Source organism: Heteronotia binoei, chromosome 1, assembly GCF_032191835.1.
Source record: "Heteronotia binoei isolate CCM8104 ecotype False Entrance Well chromosome 1, APGP_CSIRO_Hbin_v1, whole genome shotgun sequence".
NCBI lineage: Eukaryota > Metazoa > Chordata > Lepidosauria > Squamata > Gekkonidae > Heteronotia > Heteronotia binoei.
Window position 1 is genome coordinate 98,017,532 of NC_083223.1, and position 15,540 is coordinate 98,033,071.

Sequence of the window (15,540 nt, forward strand, 5' to 3'; positions counted from 1 at the left end):
CAAACCCCACAGTAGATGGGAAAGGGTGCCCCCTGACTTTTTAAAAAGCCCCCCCCCAACTTTTAAAATCCTGGCTACGGCCCTGACTTTGGGCTATTTTTCCTCATTAACCTCCAGGTGGGCTCTGGAGATCTCATAGAATCACAACAGATCTACCAGCTACAGAGATGAGCTCCCCTTAGGAATGCCAGCTCCAGGTTGAGAAATTCCTGGACATTTGGGTGTGAAATACCAATGCACAACCAGCAGTTCACTGAAGCTTCTACAGGGATTCTGTAAAAGAAGTAACAAAGTACTGTACTCCTGCTGTAACTGATTGTTATTTCTGTTTTTACTGTTAATTGTTGCAAATAAATTTTCATTTTTTTATTTTTAAAAAAGAGAGATTTGGGAGGGCAAGATTTGGGGAGGTAAGTGACCTCAGCAGGGTATAATGCCATTATTTCACTCTCTAAAGCAGCCAGTTTCTCCAAATGAACTGCTGTGAGCTGATTTTGGGGAGAACAGGCTATAAACTGGATAAAATGAATTGTAATCCTGGGTGATCTCCATCCCCTACCTGTAGGCTGGCAACCCTAGTTCCCTTGGAGGAAATAGCTGCTTTGGATGATGAAGTCTATGGCTTTATATGCCTTTCTCAAACCCCACTCTCCTAGGCCTCACCCCCAAATCTCCAGGAGTTTCTTAATCTGAAGTTGGGAACCTTATCTCCTTACCACCAAACAGCTAACATACTTTTATCTGCCCCTTTGTCTTAAACTTTACTTGACAACCCCCCCCCCCCCCCGCAGCATCTTCTTAGGAAAACTGTGGCTCAGTTGTGTGCTGCCACAGTTTCCTGCCCTATTCTCTCCTCAGCCATTCACTAACCTACATTTTATTTGCCTCCCATCTTCAGCTATATATATATTATTTACTTATTTCATTTATACCCTGCCTTTCTTCACAGCGGGGACCAAAGCAGCATACATTATTTTCCTCTCCTTTTTATCTGCACAACACCCTGTGAGGTAAATTAGGCTGAAAGTACATAGCTGGCTCAAATAACCCAGTGAGCTTTTGCAGCAAGATGGGGATTCAAACCTGGGTCTCCCGAGTCCCAGATCCTACCCTGAAGTTCTATCTGCTATACCACATTGGCTTTCATAGGGTGGCCGCTGTCGAGCAGTACTAAGCAGTCAGGCCTAGATGAGTAATGCAAGTGATCAAATCACTCAGAGGTTGCTCCAGGCCTTGGGCTGCCAACCTTTAGGTAGGACTTGGAGACAGGCCCAGCACTAGGGATTCTGGCACCCCTAAGCTGAAGTCTGTTCCCTGGTGAGTTTGACACCCCTATTTTAGAGTGATGAGATCTCTTACGTCCCTGTTAAGGGACTCTCAATTTTTAGTGCTCCGGCCATTAGGTGTGAGGATTTTGTGAGCTATTTTACAGAGAAAGTCTTGTCACTCCACCATGACCTCCCTGCCAATGTTGATACAGTGAGCAAACTAGAGGCTGCTTGGCATTGTTGGGCTCAGTATTAGATCAATTCAGAAGCCTTGCTCAGACTGATGCAAACAGGATCTGTCAGCTGTTAAACCCACCACTTGTCCCCTTGATTCATACCCTTCCTGGCTGATCAAGGCCATCATGGGAAGGGTGTGAACTTCTGTAGAAGACATTATCAGTCTATACCTGAGTTCAGGGGTCTTCCTGGGAACATTGAAGGAGGCAGAGGTGAGGCTGCTACTGGAAAAAAAATCACCAGATCCTTTTGATCTAGCCAACTACTGCCCAGTTTTGAACATGCTGTTTCTGGGTAAGGTGGTTGAGCAGGTGGCAGCAGAACAGCTGCAGGCTTTCCTAGATGACACACCGCCCTTGGACCCATTCCAGTCCAGCTTTTGACCCAGTCATGGAATAGAGATGGATAATAAAAGGGAATTACCGGAAACAATGTAACTTTCACAAAACAGTGTACAAATATATTCAGTGCAAACTAAATTGAACAAAAAGAACAGAACACTGAATATACATAAGAACATAAGAGAAGCCATGTTGGATCAGGCCAATGGCCCATCCAATCCAACACTCTGTGTCACACAGTGGCAAAACCCCCCAAAAAACCCAAAACCAAGTGCCATCAGGAGGTTCACAAGTGGGTCTAAAAGCCCTTCCACTTTGCCCCAGACAGTTCCAATAATATACTGGGCTAATAGCCACTGATGGACCTCTGCTCCATATTTTTATCCAATCCCCTCTTGAAGCTGGCTATGCTTGTAGCCGTCACCACCTCCTGTGGCAGTGAATTCCACATGTTAATCACCCTTTGGGTGAAGAAGTGCTTCCTTTTATCTGTTTTAACCTGACTGCTCAGCAATTTCATTGAATGCCCACGAGTTCTTGTATTGTGAGAAAGGAAGAAAAGTACTTCTTTCTCTACATTCTCCATCCCATGCATAATCTTATAAACCTCTATCATGTCACCCCACAGTCGACATTTCTTCAAGCTAAAGAGCCCCAAGCGTTTTAACCTTTCTTCATAGGGAAAGTGTTCCAAACCTTTAATCATTCTAGTTGTCTTTTTCTGGACTTACAGTATGAGTAATGTCCCCACAAAGTCTTTCCACAGCCTGAAAGTCGGCTTCTTCTAATAGACACATGGGTGGGCAAAATCCTTTGAACTCAGTGTTCAACTCCAGATGGCATGGAGGAAGTAAGGAGGAACTGCTTATTGCAGAACTCCTCGCGATTTCGACAGAATATACTTCATCAGCCTCCTTCTCTCGACGTTATGCAGAGCCTTAACTAAATGTTCTTTACACATGGATTAACACATGCTCTTCTACAGGTGCTGCCGGCTCTCCTTTAACTGGAGAGCCAGCAGCACCTGTAAAAGAGCATGCATTAATCTATGTGTAAAGAACATTTAATTAAGGCTCCGCATAACGTCGAGAGGAGGCTGATGAAGTATATTCTGTCGAAATCAAGAGGAGTCCTGCAATAAGCGGTTCCTCCTTACTTCCTCCGTGCCATTTGGAGTTGAACGCTGAGTTCAAAGGATTTTGCCTACCCTTGTGTCTATTAGAAGAAGCCGACTTTCAGGCTGTGGAAAGCCTTTGTGGGGACATTATTCATACCCTATACTCAGTGTTCTGTTCTTTTTGCTCAATTCAGTTTGCATTAAATATATTTGTACACTGTTTTGTGAAAGTTACATTGTTTCTGGTGATTCCCTTTTATTATCCATTGAGTACACTGGTTCCAGTTGTGTTTATCATGGAATAGAGATGGTGCTGGTCATCTCTACAGATGATCTCTATAGGCAACTGGATTGGGGTGGGTTTGTGCTGCTATGGTTTTAAGATCATCATATTTAAGATGACCCACTGCCTCACTGCCTTTTGTTTACTGGGACAGTCCTTCAATGGCTATACTCATTTCTCCAAAGATATGACCTGAAAGTTATGGCATTTGGGCTGTGGTGTTAGGGGAGGGGGTCTCATAGTGGCACCCGTTGGTGTGCAGAGTCCTTTGGGGCATTCCTCTCCCCAATGCTGTTTAACATAAGGAGATGAAATGGGAACTCAGATGACTGGAGCAAGTTTGGTGGTGAGACTGCAGTGAAGCCACAAGAGTATCTTATAGGATGCTTATAAAATCCTATGAAATGGCAGTGAAGCTGCTAAAAAATTTTTTTATGCTGCCCCTATTGCATGTGCTAACTCTTGCCTGGCTCAGTTATTTAGAATAGTTAGGTCTCTTATATCCCTCTTGGAGAGGACGCAAAACAATATAAATTTTCTCTAAGCTGTGAGGCATTTGTGAACTTTTTTGCAGATAAAGTCTTGTCACTCTGCCATGACCTCCCAGCCAATGTTGATACAGTACATGAACTGGAGTCCCCTTGGCCATCTTTGGATCTGGTCTTTGACACCTTCAGCTGGCTCTCCCAAACTGATGCCAACAGAATTCTGGGTGCTATTAGGCTGACCATCCGCCTCTTAGGTCCATGCCCCTTGTGGCTGGTGAAAGCCAGCAGCAAGAGGTTTGAGATCCCTGGAAGATATTGTCATTCTGTCCCTGTTTCCAGATGAGCTGAAAGAGGTGGTGGTTTTTCCACTCTTGAAAAGATCAAACCTAGATCCTATGGATCTGACCAATTACCGCCCAGTCTTGAATCTTTCATTTCTATGCAAAGTAATTGAGAGAGCAGCGGCAGAACAACTCTAGAAAGTTCTGGATGACACATTGGTGTTGGACCCATTTCAATCCAGCTTCTGCCCTGGCCATGGGATGGAGCTGGTGCTGGTCATCCTAACAAACTATCTCCACAGGCAGATGAGTTGGCGCTGCTGATATTAATTGACCTTACAGCAGGATTTCACACAGTCAGCTATGACCTCTTGACTCACTATCTTGCTGACTCTGGAATTTATGGGGTAACCTTACAATGGTTCACCTTGTTCCTCCATGGTCAGGGACAGATGGTGATGCTGGGAGGGTCAATGTCTCCAAGGTACCCCCTGGAATGCTGGGTTCTCCAAGGAGCATTTCTCTCTTTGATGTTACTTAACATCTACATGTGCCCCCTTGCCCAGCTAGCATGGAGTTTTGGGCTGTGGTACTTTGCAAACATTCTGTTTTTGTATTTTTATGAACAGCAAAAACAGTAGGCTTGTTGATGTACCTGACTAGATTAATGTTATAATTACTTTTATTAAGATAGTTTATATCAATTCTTTTGACCCACTGAAGACAGCTCGCATAGCACACCAGAGTGCATTAACAGTTACATTTTAAAAGCTGTAAGACACTACAGTCCAGTTTAAAACTCCTGCTAAAATATGCTACACTTTGGGAGAGTAAAAATCTTGTTTTCAAAAGCATTTTACTCATCCCAAAAGGAAACATATTTTCAGTGCTCCTCAAAAATGTCTACTTTTGGATCGGAAAACTAAATAAAACTATCTATCCAGCAGCCATTTTTCTATGCCTTTTTATCTCTGTTAGATGGCAAGAAGGAAACTCTGTGCTATGGATCACTCTTACCGGTGTTTAGTTGGAAGCAGTTCCCTTTGCGGTCTATGGGGCTTAATTTCAGGTAAGAGTGAATAGGGTTGCAGGCTTAATTACTCCATATTAAAGTGGAGTTATAATATTCAAACTATTTATTTTGGAATAGGCCCCTTGAAATTAGTATAATCCATAGCAAGCGATACAAGTAGTTCAGCGTATGATGCTAAAAACATTACTTGAAAGTATATTCCATTTAAATAAAACAACTTGAAATGTAAATATGCTAAAATCAACAATCAACAGGACTTGTTTCCAAGTAATATATTTATAATCAGACCATTATGCTGAATGTTTTTAAGGTTGATTTATGCCAACAGCATCTAGGTATTAACCCTTTCCTGTTAATGCAGAACCACAAGAGTTCCAGTCTAGAGATGGAGGCTGCAATTTGAATAATTTTCCTAGAAGAAAGCCTCATGGAATAAAATGGGACTTCAAAAGTAGATCTGCTTAGGCCACTGAAATCACCAATAGGATAACTGAGCCAAGATCCAAACAGCTACTTGGGCATGGGTGATGCATTCTTTTTCTTTTAACAGCACCACCTGCTTTGGAAAGTCTCCTCAGTATCAAAAGGAGTTAGCATGCAGTATGAGAGGCTTTTGTTTGAGAAGCTCAAGCTTAGAGCCCATTTGGGGCCAGGAAAATAGCTGTGCCAATCTCTGGCTTCCAGCTAGGGGCAATTAATTTATCCCATTGAATTCAACAGGACTAAACAAAACTAAATTGATCAGGATTTGGACCATTAGGCATTAATGAATTTGCAAATACTTATGCAATCTTTCTTATACTAGCGTAGTAGCCATACAGGAGTCATTGGATGCATCCAAATGAACATTACAGTGCAGAACTCTACTATTAGTGGTTTGTGCATTGCTCTCTTGGGATGACTTTTAAAAAATGAATATTTAATGAAAAGTTATTAACAACCCCCCAGCCTATTTACACTTCCAGTTTTTGTGCACTGTTTTCTGTTTTATGCATGCAAATTGCTATGCATTCAAAATGATACTGATCATGTCAAATCAATGCAGCTTAAAAGCTTCCATATGAATTTAAGATCAGATCTTGAAGCTTTATGCATCTATGAATGATTTGTTATTAACAGAAACAGCATATTAACAGTTTATTTAAAAGCTTCCATGTTCCACTTTTGGAATACAATCTATTATAATAAAAACAGTAACAATAGTAATAACAACACTCTAATTATAAAACACTGCCATTAAGCAAAGAGAAAAACAACCTCTGTTCCTGTTAAAGAGGAACAAACAAAGGAACTTAAACAAATTATAAGGCATAATATTCATATATAGTTTCACACAAAACGGCATAATATGAAGGGCACTTGAAACTGCATCTTCACAATGACCACACAGAAAGCATGTGCAGCAATTTTCTACATGGACCATCTCCCACCATGTGGTTTGTCTCCACTTGACTATGAGGGGAAAAAATCCCTCTTGGTGGTTACTGATTATATGGAGAAAATTATGCAATAATTGATGATATTACCTATGGTGTCCTAAAACAGCTTGTAACATGGAGCAACCAACATATAAATGTAATTTTAAACAGCCTCTATGTGATGGCTGTTTCATGAGAAATGAGCTTTGTAGTTACAATGAATGTTCAGCTGCTGCTTCCAGAGCAGGCTATGTGTCTGTTAAAATCAGGGTAGAAGGCATTCCAGAAACTTAAAGTAGGGAAAGGAGTGTTATTAGATCCAGAGTATGTCTGTTTATGAGATGTAGGGAGGAGCAAAATTGATGGAGTACAGTTATTGATGGGAGTACAGCCATGTCCTACCATGGCAGAAATAACACTGAATTTGGTTAAACGCTCACTTCTTGGCTTGATAAAACTTGTACAAAAGGTAGAAGTACTACAAGTGCATTCTTTCATATACCTAGATACATCTTAGTGTTTATATAATCTCCAGGCTTTGAAACAGTATATAAACAGAATATTTAAAACAATGGACACCTTATTCTTTTGTAGTTGATTTGTTATACTTTTGACATGCTCACATACACAAATAACAGAAAAAAACCATAAGCACATTGAGTCACAAACCTGTACATCTAGCATTTTGATTTAATGCGTAGACCACAACATTTTACACACATTCCAACTTTTAATTGGAGTAGACCAGGGGTTTCAAACTCATTTGTTACGAGGGTCAAATCTCACATAAATGAGACTTTGTTGGGCCAGGCCATATGTGTAATAAAATGTAATGCCAGGTTGCAGAGATATAAACTTTATAAAGGACACAGTTAAACACAATTAAAGATTCAAATAAAACATTCTTAAGACATTAGCACTTGTTGGTCTTAAAGGTGCTTTCTTTGTATCTCTCCCATGGGATCCAGGGAATTGGGCAAAGGAAGCTCTGACTCTTTCCTTCCTTCCCCAGGGGGACCAGGAGGGGGAGGAGCCTCAGCCAAAAGAAGGAAGAGAGGCTTGGCTCAGTAGCTCTGCTGTGCAATTGGGAGAACCTGGCAAAGCAAGCTCTCCTTCTTTCCCCTTCCTCCCCAAGGGAGGAGCCTCAGCCAATGGAGAAGATAGAGGTTTTGCTCTGTAGCTCCTGTGCAATTAATCAAGCCTGGCAAAGCAAACTGTGAAGCAAGAAAGAGGGAGAAGAAAGCAGACAACAGCCAGTTGCCTCGGGGCCTTATAGGGGCCTTCTGGGGGCCTGATTTGGCCTCTGGGCCACATGTTTGACACCCCTGGACTAGATGGTGATATATTTGAAGTATTTGCATCATATTATAAATGCATTTATGGTTTTTGTCCCCTAAAATGTTTAAAGACATTGCAAATGCCTTGTTTATATTTGAGTCTGATATATTTGAGTCTGAATCTGAGTGACATGCATCCATCCAGCATGCTGATACCAGCATGGTTCCATTGCTGCTAGTTAGTATCCTATGGCTTATCTTGCAGAGTGCACAGTTACCCTATCATCATCCACTAATCACAGATACTGCCTCACCTGTGAGCAGCAGAGTTGGAAATATAGGTTTTAAAAGTTTTATTAGTTTCAAAGAATTGGGAATAGGGAATAAGAACGAATAAGAAATAAAGATTACAAATCAGTCTTAATCTGCATAGAGAGTGCTTTCAACACTTCTTAAATACATAGATTGTCACTTATTGTTGTCTCTAAACTGTGCACCATCAACATTTTGATATTTGGTATTATAAATCTTTTTGTTAAATTATCTATTGAATTTGACATTTCCAGTAGAAGCAATCTTGTAATACAGAATACAGGGAAAAAGAGATATAATTCACACTAGAGAATCTTAAGAGTCTTGAGTATCTAGCCAGGCATAGAATTTCAACCAATATTTTCTTGCTTCTTCTTTAAATTCCCTGCCAACAGCTGGGATAAAAAGTCTAGCTCTGCTGTTTCCAGAATTTTCCCCACCAAGTCCATTCTTGTGATTTCCTGAGATATCCATCTCTGTGCCAAGAGAAACCTGGCTGCTGTATTGAAATGTGCCAACAAATGTCTCATTTCTTTGGAACATTTCTCAGGAAATATATTCAATAAAAAATAGTTCTGGTTTGAATTGAATCTGTGTCTTCATAATCTTCTGTAATAATTCATGAACCATTTTCCAGTAGTCCTTCACCATCTCACATGTCCACCACATATGAGAGACTTCCGAGGGAGGAAAATGCCGAGCTGAGCTGCTTCTCATAACGAGAGCAGGCTGGAACTTCTGTTCGAGTTAGTGGAAGGCAAATTAATGCCTACTGCTTACTTTTTTCAGTTAGAGATTAGTCCAAGATATGCACAGAAAACTTTGAGGAGATTTACCTTGGCTAAAAGGGAGTCCCGGGGGGTAGGCTCCTTTGAGGGGTCTCCGGAGAAGAGTTGCATTTTCATCATCTGCAGAAGTTCTCAGAGTCATTTATTTGACATAAGCTCGGCAGAATCCTAACCTTCTTGGAGATTGCTAAACATCTAAAGCTACACAAGACTGGTGTGGATCTGGATAACTGACAGAAAAGGTACATATGACTATCTTTCATTCCGGGACTATTTACAGTTAAACAGAATAAATTCAGAAGGTGGGAAATGGAAATCTAGAAAGCTTGGAAGAAGAAGGGAGGAAGAGGTGAAATTTGGACTTTGTAAATTTAAAGGACAGTGCTAAAAAGTGCGAAGGAATTTATTGTTTGGTCTACTTGCGGTTTTGAAAAAAGAGCACCATCGTCACAGACCTGCAGCATATACAATCAACACAGGAAGTAGGTCAAGTATCGTGAGATCTCTTTACCAGCGAAAATGGGATTTGGTGGCAAGTAAAGCAGGAAGTTATAGATGAAAAGCTTACTCTAGGACTATAATACCATAGAGAAACATCGACAGCCATTGCAAGGAGGTCAAAATTAAAATAACATTTTTAAAGTGTTCGGGACATTAAAATTGTTGGAAATAATTAAGGTGATGATAAGAACTTAAATACTATTGGACATATTGTTTATATTGGACTTTAGAAGCCTTTAAAAGGAAAAAGGAATTTTTTTTTAGTGAGAAGCAGAAAGTCGCGACCGCCATTTTGAAGGATTTAAAAATTTTAAAAATTAATATCTTGGTCTGGGAAGCTCTGAGGATGGCGAAATTAGGCTTGTAAAAAGCAAGCTCTAATCTTTTGATCATGATAGCTAAATTTGAATTTGGTGAGATCAACATTTTCGGTGTTTTTAAATGTCAGAACACAAGCAAACCCGTACAAGGGCTACTTCATTGGAGAAAATGCAGGACCAATTAGAGGCAATGGAGGCCAGAATGATGAAAGGCATGAAAGAGATGATAACTGCATCTAAAAAAGAAATTATTGATGAGATTTAAAAAGATATGGAAGATCTCAGAAAAGAGACAGAGGAAAGATCTAAGAAAGTGCAGGAGGTAGAAGGGAGAATGAAAGTACATGAAGGGAGAATGTAAGTACATGACTCCACCTTGTTAAAAATACAAGAAAAAGTGACAATCCATGACTGTATATTGATGGAGACTCAGATATGTCTGAGAGGAGTACTTGAAAAGGAAGATGGTGACTTGAAAGAATATATAATAAAAATAATTGCAGAATTTTTAGAGGAAGATCCTGAAGAGACTAAAAATATGTATGATTATATGTATAGAGTGAACTCACTCTATGCAAAAAAAAAAAAAAAAATCTGCCAAGAGATGTCGTCATAAGATATATGACAAAAGAAATGGTGGGAAAGATCATGAATAAAAATTTTGAAAATACATTGATAGTGGGAGGCAGCAGAGTAAAAATTATGAAGGAGTTGCCAAGGCAAGTGATAAATGACAGAAGAACATATTAAAAAACTGACAGAAAAATTACGGGACAATGAAATGGGGTTTAGATGTTATCAAAGATTTCAGGTTTTTACGGCTGGTAACATCATTAGGGTTTGTAGAATCTTTCGGGCTCAAGTGTCGTGTTCTACTGGAGAAAGTTTTTCTTCCAGACGTTTCGTTCTCGGCTGCGGAGAACATCCTCAGTGGCGTTGCAGCCGGAGCAGGCGCTCTGACCTTCTTGGCTGCTGTGCATTGAGAGTGGAAAAAGTTCAGAAGATATGTAGAAAAAGAGTGGAAAATAAAAGGATATTGGACAATCTTTGATAATGATTAAGCTTTAGAAAAAAGAAGAATGTTAATTTTTGTTTTTGTTAGTTAAGGGTACCTTTAAATATTAGTATTTTAAGTAAATAATACCAACGAAGGTCAAGGGGTGGGTGAAAAGTAATATATGGGATAGATAAAAAAGTTATTAATTATGTAAGAAATATAATTTGTTACCATATGTTACCGAATAAAATTGTGTTTACAACATGTCCACCACTTATGATAAAAAGAACACACCTGTTTAGCACATTTCCAAAATTTGTTAGACATATTAGTATATATCTTGCACAATTTCTGTGGAGTCATGTACCATCTGTAAAACATCTTATACAGGTTTTCTTTAAAAGTTACTGACCTGGTTAATTTAATATTGAACTTCCACAATCTCTCCCATTCTTCTAATGCAATATTATGATCCAAATTTTTCACCCTTTGGACCATACAATCTTTTACAACTTCATCTTCCATCTTCATCTAGTAGGTATGCATATAGCTTAGAGATTAGCTTTTCTTGATGGCCTACGAAAATTTTATCAAATGGGTATTGTTCTATATTAAAGCCTATCATCTTGTCTTTGACGTACCTAGATTTGACTTGCATTCTTAACCACCAATTCATTTTAATGTACATGTTTTCCAACTCCTCTCTGGTTTTCAGTTGGTTGTCTTTTCCCAACAGGTCATCATATCTATAACTCTGGCTAGGTTTTAAAAAATTTGGATGAGTAAATGCTTCCACTGGAGATACCCATCTTGGAATTTTTTGATTAATTCTCATTTTTATCCATGACCCTGTATGATACAAAGATTTCCAAAACCAATGGTTCTTAAAATAGGAATGTCCTTCAAGTCTTTGATACCATAGATACACATGCCAGCCCAGAGTGAGATCATGTCGCTCTAACAACAATTGCCTCTTATCATGCAATAGTATCCAGTATCTTACCCACAAGAGCACAGAAGCTTTGTAATACAATTGTCAATCTGGAAGGCCCATACTTGCTCTCATTTTATTGTCTTGCAATATCTTTAACTTGATTCTTGGTTTTTTGCCTTGCCAAATATACTTAGAAACCATCTTATTCAATTCTTGAAAAAACGCACTATTTAAAAATACTGGGATAGTTTGAAATAAAAATAATAACCTTGGGAGGTTATTCATCTTTATTGAGGCTATTCTTCCCATTAAGGAAAAATTCAAATCATGCCGTTTTTCCAGATCTTATAAAATTTCTTTAAGTAGTTTATCATAATTGTCCATTTTTAAACTGCTGCATTTATTTGAAAAAAGTAACCTAAATATTTGATTTTTTTCTCATACAAAACCCCTGATTTTTGTTGAAGAGACTGAATTTGTTCCATTGTTATATTCTTTGTCAAAGATTTTGTTTTATGGTAGTTGATCTTTAGTTCTGCCCAGTAATCAAATTGTGTGATCTTGTTTATAAGACAGTCTGTTGTTTGTTCTAATAGAAAAACTAGATCATCTGCGAAAGCTCTCAGTTTATATTGCTCACCTTTTACCACCACTCCCTTGATACTTGTGTCTTCTCTTATCTGGTTATTCAATATCTCTAAAGATAAAATAAAAAGGAGTGGTGACAGTGGGCAACCTTGTCTTGTACCTTTTGAATATTAATTGCTTCTGTTAGTTCACTACTCAGCATCACCTTACTCTTTGGAGAGAGTATATTGATTCTACTGCTCTCAAAAAATTTTCACCACATTTCATACCTTTCAGTTGTTGTAACATAAATTGCCAAAAAATGTTATCGAAGGCCTTCTCAGCATCCAAGCAAATTAGTGCCAGTTGTTTCTCTGGGTGAGTCTCATAATATTCCACGATATTACAAACTGTTCTAACATTATCTTTCAGGTATCTTCTAGGAAGGAATCCAGCCTGGTCTTGATGTATTATAGGTTGTAGAACTTTCTTCAAACGTTGTGCCAATACTGCAGCAAAGATTTTATAATCCACATTAAAAAGAGAAATTGGATGATAGTTTTTTATATCTTTCAAATCTGCACCTTCTTTTGGGATTAAGGATATTGTAGCTTTTTGCCAAGAAGCTGGTATTTGGCATTCATCTTGAATCTTTTCAATGTTTAAATGGTAACAATAAAGACTCCTCATAAGCTTTGTAGAATTCTGCAGGCAATCCTTCTGGACCCGGGGCTTTACCATTCTTTTGAGATTCCATTACATCTCCAAATTCCCTTATTGTGATTGGTTCATTTAAAAAAAATTGTTGTTCTTCTGTAAATTTGTTAAGATTGTTTTGGTAACTATAATCTTCTAAATCTGTCTTGTGAACTTTTTTTTATCTTCATATAACTTTTATAGAATCAATTTGACATATCTCCTGTTTTTGAACTTTCTCTTTGTTATTCTCATCTTTCAAGACCGATATTATTATTTTGGTGTTCTCTTTTCTCATCCTATAGGCCAACCACCTTCCAGGCTTATTGGCATGCTCAAAAAATTTTTGTCTGGCATATCTCAATTTTATTACCATCCCCTCTATGAGTAACAAGTTCAATTGGTGTTGCGTTTCTTTAACCTTATTTTGGAACTCCTGTCTTGTCAGTTGCGTTTTTAAGTTCTTTTCAGCTTCTCCAGCTTGCAGCATTAGTTTTTGAAAATTTTCAGATATTTTTTTCTTTTTCTTGGCACTATATCTAATTCCAAGGTCCCTGAAGTATGCTTTAGCAGTATCCCAAACTATTTGCATCTTTACATCTTGTGTTATGTTCTGTTTGAAAAAGGATTACATTTCAACCTTAGATTCCTTAAGAAAATCTTTATCTTTCAGAATTGAGGTATTTAACCTCCATGATCTTCTCATTCGTGTACCTTTGTACTTTACCATTACAGGACTATGATCTGATCTGACTCTTGTTTGAATTTCTGTCTCAACTAAATCTTAGACCAAATTTGTAGAGAGCCAACACGTATCAATTATTGACCACGTTTGGTGACTAGGAGAAAATAGGTAAAGTCTTTCAAATTTGGGTATCTTGTTCTCCATGCGTCAACCAAATCCAATTCCTCTGCTAGCTTCCAAGAGCTTGTTGGCAATTGAAGACTTTTACTTTTATTCTGTTTATGTGTTTTTTGTCCAGTTGTCTATCAGAAATTGCATTGTAATCTATTATACAGTATTCCACATATTCCAGATTTGATAATTTAAGATGTAAATCCTGAAAGAATTTCTTTTGCTGATCATTTGAGGCATAAATATTTGCCAGTAGAATTTTTTTATTGTCCACTGTAATTTCCACTAATAGGATTCTTCCATCTTCAGAGGCATACTGTAATTGTGGGTTAAATTTATCCTTAATATATATTGCCACGCCCCTTTTCTTTTTATTCATATCTGTTGCTGTAAATAAACGACCAAGTTTCTTATTTTTCAAAAGGTATTGGTCTTTAGTTAAAATATGGGTTTCTTGTAAACAAATTATACCCATTTTCAATTTTGTCAGATATCTGAAGGTCTTCCTCCTTTTAACAGGAGAATTGAGTTCATTCACATTAATAAAAATTATTGATGCCATTATGGATTTTTCTTATCACTATCTTTTTTATCTTTTTTAGTCTGCTGTCTTGTCAGGTATTTCCGTAGTTCATTTGGATTCTCTTCACCAGAGCTTTCTTCTTCCTCTTCATCATCCTTCTTTTCCTTCCCCTCTTTTTCCTTCACTCTATCCAGAAAGTTCTGGGCTTTGAAAATGGAGTTTATCCTGTACCTATTCTCTTGGTAAGTAAAAAGGAGGCCTTCCAGCATTAGCCATTTATAGGGTATTTCTCTTTCTCTCAGGAAGCCTGTTAAAGCTTGGTATTCTCTCCTCTTTCATCTCACTGGCCATGGTACCTCTCTCAAATTTTTCATTATATTTCCAGCTATCATCATAGGTTTGTCGCTTGCTTCAAAATATCATCTCTGGTCCTCTTTCTTGTAAGCTTTAAGTGAACTTCACTGGGTAGTTTATTTTGTCTCGTAAAGCTTGATGGCACTCGTCTGACTTGATCAAACTCTTCTTCCATCCTTTGAGGAGTCATCTGTAGATTTTCAGCCAAGGCTTCACTTAATATTTTCTGTAAATCTTCAGTTTTCTCTTCTGGTATGTTTTGGAACCTCAGCATATAGGCAGCTCTGTCTATTTCCAATTGCAAGAGTCTGGAATCATGTATGTTCTGTTCTTTTCCCAATTGTTCCACCTTTTGTGTGTTATCTGTCACCTGGGCATCTAATGTCTTTAAGGCTTTATTGGTCTCTGCTGTCTGTTTGCTGTTCTCCAGAAGCTCTTGTTTGATCTCTGCCATCTCTTCTCCTATATTAACTACTTTACTAGTCAGCTGTGCTATGATAGTTATTTTGCATCTCTTTCATATCTCCTTGCATGGTCATAAATTTCCCTGACTCAGATGAGGAGCTGGGTGAAGATATTGGTGGTTTACCTTCTCGGTTTTCTTTTTTTATTATTGTTTCTTTAAAGCCAATTGCAGCTTTATTTTCCATCCTTATTAAAGTCAATGCACTCACAGTCACAAAGTCCGTATGCTGCTTCTTCGCGGTTTGTTTTAGAACTCTTTATTCTTGTTTATAATAGATAAGCTAATCTCTGCCAGGCAGGGCCAGTATTGTGGAATGATTTTAAAAGAAAAACAACCTTCTAGCTTCTGTCAACAATCTGCCATACCCAAAACAATGATAAGACTAGTAATAAACAGAGTCTTTTTAGAACAGCACCCTTAGTACCACTTAGTCAAAACAGTTCAACTCACTAAAACAGAAACAATTCACTATAACAGGTCTTC